The sequence below is a fragment of the Macrobrachium rosenbergii genome, chromosome 55 (genome assembly GCF_040412425.1).
Source record: "Macrobrachium rosenbergii isolate ZJJX-2024 chromosome 55, ASM4041242v1, whole genome shotgun sequence".
NCBI lineage: Eukaryota > Metazoa > Arthropoda > Malacostraca > Decapoda > Palaemonidae > Macrobrachium > Macrobrachium rosenbergii.
The window spans coordinates 50,965,467-50,972,966 of record NC_089795.1 but is presented as its reverse complement, the minus strand read 5'-3'; the positions used below and the strand labels follow the sequence as shown (position 1 = coordinate 50,972,966).

At 35.5% G+C, this 7,500-nt stretch overlaps 1 protein-coding gene across 2 annotated transcripts in view; it reads left to right on the top strand.

Moving 5' to 3' along the window:
• LOC136835231 (uncharacterized) overlaps positions 1-7,500 on the top strand; it is a 124,295-nt gene that overhangs the window by 27,231 nt on the left and 89,564 nt on the right. The gene's annotated exons all lie outside the window — the stretch shown is intronic.

The window sequence follows — 7,500 nt, the reverse complement described above, 5'->3', positions numbered from 1 at the left end:
GCTGGGGCTTGACAGGACATACAAATTGGTAGACCCGTTCTTCTGCTTGAGGGGTTCTTCTTGCTGGCGGAGAGGCGCTCCTCATTGCCGAGAGAAAACCAACAATGAATACGACGCAGGAGGCATCGCTCCTACCCACGAATTTAAGACGAATAATGCAGAACACCCACCAAATCCAACGAATACCTGAAAACGACAACCCTGAGAATGGAGATGCCCCCTGATGAGCGAGGCGCCTTCAATCCCGACTACGACAGAAAGAGATAATGACATCATTCATCCGCAGTTCTACCGATGATGTCAGCCGGCATGACATCACGCAACCATGGGAACGCTGACAAGGTTGCGAAGATCTGTCAGGATCAGCTTCGCCGCAGAAATTTGGCTTGAAGTTCTCGCTGACTGCAACCAATCAGAATTCGCCATCCATGACCCCGCTGAAGCCGTGTATAAATTTAGAAGGACCTATGCAATCTGCTTCAGACTAGCTCCTGCTGAGAATGACAGAAGAGTCGTCGAAACGCGTCGCGGCAACAATTGTATAGAACTAACTGTAGAATATATAAAGAAGCAGAATCCAGATTTTGACTTTTCCCATGAAATGACAAATATAGGCGAGCTGTTAGCACGTGAAGAGAAGTCTAAGGAAAATAGAAAAATCTTCTTACAAAATAAATGCAGCTGAAGCAGCAATAATATTCAATAGAACCTGTTTAAAAGAATAATAATAATAATAATAATAATAATAATAGCATTGGCTGGTTAACTTTAATAATTGTCCTTATATTTTCAGTAATAATGCAGCGTATATAACCCCATACACAACGTGCTTTTTAATCTAACCTTATCTATGCACAAAAACAATGCTTCTTGCAGCAGCCCTTCTCTGAACAGCAGAGGAGCGGGAATACCTTCCAAAAGGTGCATATATTATTGTTATTCAGAAGATGAACCATTCAGCAGACCCACCAAGGGGCCATTGACTTGAAATTCAAGCTTCAGAGAATATGGTGTTTATTAGAAAGAAGCTTTTATGGCCTTTGTCTGTGAATAATAATAATAATAATAATAATAATGCACAGATTCCATCTGATAATGAAAACTCTGCTTATGAGTCTGTGTTTCCCATCATTCTCTCCTTTACGTACAACCCTTATATTGCTAAACACTTTTAGCCTATACCGGTACCTTATGGTATAATGTATACCATCTTTATTTCTCTAAAAATCCTATTCCTAATCTAGCGTATTATCAACTACATTATTCGCTGTTTGCACATGATAATGCGATGGCTTCCAAACATTAAGCAAGCACTAGTTTTCATTTTGGGCGGCTGCAGTAACAAAATTATCAGTTTGCTCAATTTTCATCATAATAAAAAAATACTTTCACTGGAATTTTTTTTTTCAGATAGTTGTTCCACTTTTCTTAAATTAATTTTGTTGTCTCGGATTAATACTTAGTCTCTAGTTTCTTCAAACGGAAAGCAGAGAAGAATATTTTGGTGTGAAAAACTAGGGCGCTGTAGCCCAAAATAAATGTCAGTTGACCCATTGAAAAGAAACGGGTCAAATGATGCATGAAATACAGAAGAGAGAAAAAGAATTCCACATCCTACAGGTGAACTATAGGGATGAATTATGCCTCACAAGCCAACTGGTCCTCGAGTCTGTGACTTAAACACTTCACTCTTTCACACATGGACTTTTATCTCAGGAGGAACGTGAAGGGAATTTGATAAAGCCTACAGAAAAATATTATTTCAGTAAAACTCCTGCCAAAACAATGATGAAATGTGCAGACGAAATGGAAGTGGGTTGAATGTACCCCCTAATTACGAAATTCAAAATAAAATCTTTGGAAAAATTCATGGCACAGTATTCGTAACCCTGGCGAAGGACTGATACACCTGTGTAAATGGTTACCTGAGGGCGGGGGCTAATAAGGTTAATTTAAGTATACCGTAGTTTAACCAGACCACTGAGCTGATTAACAGCTCTCCTAGGGCTGGCCCGAAGGATTAGATTTGTTTTACGTGGCTAAGAACCAATTGGTTACCTAGCAACGGGACCTACAGCTTATTGTGGAATCCGAACCACATTATAACGAGAAATGAATTTCTATCACCAGAAATAAATCCCTCTAATTCTTCACTGGCCGGTCGGAGAATCGAACGAGGGACCAGCAGAGTGCTAGCTGAGAACGGTACCCACCCGTCCAATGAGGAGCTAATAAGGTGACCAACTGCACAATCACTCAAGCAAAACTTAACTGGGAGGATGAACAATGTACAAATACATTTTATATGAAGACTGTCTGCTGTTCAACTGTTTAATAAAGTTTTTTTCTTGTCTTACAGGTAGAATAGCATTGAATATAGAATTCAGGCCAAAGACCAAGCGCTGTGACCTATGAGGCCAATCAGCGCTGATAGGAAAATTAACAGTAAAAACGCCTGAAAGGTATAACAGGAGGAAACCTCGCAGTTGCACTATGAATCAATAATTAGGAGAGGGTGGAAAGTAAGATGGAAGAAAGAGAATACGAACGGAAGTTCAGTAAAAGGAATGCAAGGGGTTGGAACTAGGGGTCGAAGGGACGCTGCAAAGAACCTTAAGTAATGCCCACATTGGACCGCATGAGGCGCACTGATGGCACTAACCCCCCCACCCTCCCTACGGGATGCCTTACAAATAGCGTGATCTTTAGTTGCAGTTTGCTCTTAATCAAAATCCGTTGCTAGCTTACTGGTTTTATTCTACCAGACTGTTTCTTTGTTTAATAGTCTTGACATTATTTTTATTTTTGTTTTTGTATTGCTGTATCTTCCCCTGTACTGTGAACTGCGATATAATTCATATTTTCAAAACGCATCGAGCTGAAATCAAAATTATATTCTCGTCCTATAAGGCGCGTCCCTCCTGTCCTCTTTCTCTTCTCGTTGGGGGGAAAGACCTTAGCCAGGATTTGGGTCGCAGGAAAATGTATTTCTCTGGAAGAGAAATACATTTGCATGGAATTCCCAAGGAGTTCAGTGTCTGTACATCATTAGACGAATATATTTCACAGTGAAAAATTTACTTATTTTTCCCTTTTCTGTCGACGTCGTAACTTCCTCAAAGGCTAATTGTCTTGTCAAGTGTATGAGGAAGTATAAAAAGACAATAAATAAATAATCTCAAGATCAAATAGACAATGAGCTTTGAAGGATGCCTGTTCCGAGGTGGAATGCTACAGGGCCTTTGAAGGGGAGAGGGATTAAGACACTCTTGGGAGATCTCAGCATTTTTGTTTTAGTTTGCTTTGTCATTGTAGAAATTTATGCTCTTCATATTTTTGTATACATGTAGAATATTCTTTCGTGTATTAATGTCTTTAAACGTGGGTTGTTACATTTAAAAAAAAATAATACAATAATACAGTTACTATACACGTTTACCACTTAACTACTAAATTAAAGATAAATAGCTCTGCTGTAAATTTTCACAATATCACTTGCTTTACACATGAAGTGGACCCGTGAACAACACGTAGACCCACTACAAATACACATACACATACACACACACACACACACACACACACACACATGCACGTGAGCGCTAGGAACCTCTAAGCCTATATGCCAAACTTAACACTAAAATATGAACACCCTTAGTCTTCGAGGGACTAGCCGGCACTGCTGCCAACACCCCAAAGCATTCTAACCCTCAAATAAAAGTAACACAGTCCATTTCAAACAGTTTTCACCCAAAACGATTTTGGGTTTATCTAAAGACCTCTCAGAATTTTCTCCAATACAACACTGATCAATAACAAAGTAGAGTTAATGGCGTTTACGGCGAGTCACAGAGGATCCCAACCCATCAATGGGTAAGGTCACGTATGTTCGCTGGCCTTGACGATATGGTAACACCGTGCCGTGACATTTCCAAGAGTGCGTGTTGTTCTAAGGGGGAAATTGAGTCACTCGACGACTCCATTCTGGTAACAAAATGGAATGAATTTATTCCGAGTTTTGTCTACGTCTAAAAGAAACACGCAGAATATGTTGAGCTAGAGAGATCTTGAATCTCTTTAGACATGTAAACTGAACAGTTTTTTTTAATGTATCACCGCCTTCATTAATTTATTAGTTTAATTTTTCTTAATAACGGATCTTTTTTTCTGTACATCCTATTACCTTCTGTTACTTCTTTCAAATGAACATTATATTCTCTTGAAGCTTGAATTTCCAGTCAGCGTCCCTGTGGTGGGCTTGTTCCATATGGATCCGGTTCTTCTTCTGAATAATAATAACAAAGAGGAGAAATCCACGCATTACAGCCAATAATAATAATAATAATAATAATAATAATAATAATAATAATAATAATAATAATAATAATAATAATAATAATAATAATACTTCAGGTATAGGCCCTCTTTCAAACATGTTTTGTTGAATATGATGGCAGCCTTGGTTGCATTAATCTTGTAGATTATTCGTTCAACTAATTAGAAGAGTTGAACGAATAACCTACAAGATTAATCCAACCAAGGCTGCCATCGTATTCAACAAAATAATAATAATAATAATAATAATAATAATAATAATAATAATAATAATAATAATAATAATAATACTGGCTGGTTAACTTTCCACATGCCAGCTCTCCATTGTCCTTATATTTTCAGTAATAATGCAGCGTATATAACCCCATACACAATCGTGCTTTTTAATCTAACCTTAGCTCAGGTACAAAACAATGCTCTTCTTGCAGCAGCCCTTCTCTGAACAGCAGAGGAGCGGGAATACCTTCCAAAAGCCTCAGCTCATATTATTATTGTTATTCAGAAGATGAACCCTGTTCATCAGGAGCAGACCCACCTAAGGGGCCATTGACTTGAAATTCAAGCGTCAAAGAATATGGTGTTTATTAGAAAGAAGTAAGAGGAGGTTAAGGGAAATACGGAAAGAAAAGATCTAACTTATTCAAAAAGAGGAATAAAGGGCCTCTGGAACTGAGAAGCTCGACAGCGAGGAGGCACATTTGCTGCACATAGTGGGAAGGAAAGGCTTAATGCGTGTTGTGTCCTTGGCTACGAAACTGACTGTAGGATTAGTGTCACCTGAATGAAGCACAAACCCACGAACTCATGTGACAGCTGGCTGTAAACAACATCTCCAGTTACGATTTACTTAATAATGCCTTCTTACTGATAGCTCTATTTGTTATTTTGGGTTTTGTACGTAACTGGCCAAATCATTATAACTATAACACTGGAACCTTGAAAGAATTTTGAGTTTTGTATATAACTTGTCAAATTATAAGTAACTGGAACTTAAAAGAATTGGATGTGACACTGATGAAAGGTAAACATAGTTAATTCACATATAGGTATGCAAATTTAGTTTTAAATCTATAATTCTCCAGTGAATGATTTCCTCCCATTATGAGTTTCAAATTCTTAAATTTAAAACAATATTTTCTAAAAGCTTTCCAAAGTTTTCAATACCTCATATTTAAAAAAAAATCTTCGAGCATGCTGTAAAATTTTCACGCAAATGAGTTCTCGGTATTATCTTTTATATATGACAATAACTTATAGAATATGGTACGTGTATAAGTGTTGTCAAATATAATTAACCGGGGGACGGGGGCAGTTTGTCCCAAATTCCAACCCTTAAGGGCCTATTTTCGTGCTGACGCCCACGAGCCAATTGCAAGAACGAAATATGACACTCGTTTTCTGTTAACATTACATTCTGTTTTCTGTTGCCTGCAGATGACTTATAATACAGAGGCAATTAGTCCACTCCAGCTCTTGATATTTCAGAACGACTCTGCTATTGAATTTCAGGTCATTATCCGAATTTACGGTTCAGTTGCTTTTGAGGGAGGAAATCGCTGTAATTAGCGAAGTCGTAAATAACCGAGTCTCTTTGTCAACATGGGGAAATGCCTTCTGAAAATGACTGTAATTGTTACTTATGAGCTTATTTGCTATGATAATTTTAAGAGTTATTCTGCAACTCAAAGTTTGGTGTTATGACATTAGTGGATATAATATATATATATATATATATATATATATATATATATATATATATATATATATATATATATATATATATATATATATATATATATATATATATATATATATATATACACATATATATATATATATATATATATATATATATATATATATATATATATATATATATATATACTGTATATATATTGCTCTTTACTTTGCATTAATGTAGAAATAGTGTTATTATTATTATTATTATTATTATTATTATTATTATTATTATTATTATTATTCACAAGATGAACCCTATCTATATGGAACAAGCCCACGGGGGCAACTGACTTGAAATTCAAGCTTCCAAAGAATATGGTGTTCATTTAAAAGAAGTAACAGAAGGTAATGGGAAATACAGAGAGGAGAGCAGTTATTAGAAAAACAGGGAAATTAACAGTTTAATAAATGAATAAATAGAAATATAAGTAAATTACTAAAATACAAGGAGAACTGTACTAGAGTAGTACCGCACTGCACCTACGCTTGAACTTCTGAACTTCAAGATGCACGACATCCTCAGGGAGGCTGTTCCACAGTCCAACGGTGTGAGGAATAAAGGACCTCTGGAACTGAGAAGTTCGACAGCGAGGCACATTTACTGAAGAAAAGATTCCTCCTTTCGTTATTGTTATACAGGTAACAAAGTCATTTGAATAAATGACTACACTTGTTAGGCATATTCATAGCTCAAGCGTTCACTTTCTTATAACATTAATTACATCTCCAAAGGAAGTTACCATTTCATAAACCTCTGAGTTGTTAGACTGTGTAATTCGCCCAGACGACCTACTGAATAATTCGTTATACAAAAATTATATTATGTATTTTTTGTAAATTCTGTATCAACATGATCGAGATTATGACCAATCAATTATCAGATTACGAGTAATATAATTAAGTATAAGAAATGCACGCTTGCTATTAATTTGTGTGCAGTTATAAAGTAACACAGCAGTCGACATAGATCAGACGAAGGATAATTATGCATTAAATCTAAACTAATTCGCGTTTTTCACCATAATTAAGTCAGAGTTTACTGGACCTTGCGTGAAGGATCTTGCTTTGATAAAGGTCTTAATTTTTGCATTTATATTTTGCGTTTGTATTTTATGATATGAAAATCTATACTGTCTGGTTTATATATATATATATATATATATATATATATATATATATATATATATATATATATAAATATAATTTTTACAAAAAAATACATCATATAATTTTTGTATCAGTATATTCAGTAGGTCGTCTGGGCGAATTATTACAGTCTAACAACTCAGAGATTTATGAAATTATATATATTATATATACACACACACACACACACACACATATATATATATATATATATATATATATATATATATATATATATATATATATATATATATATATATATATATATCTCCTTGCGTT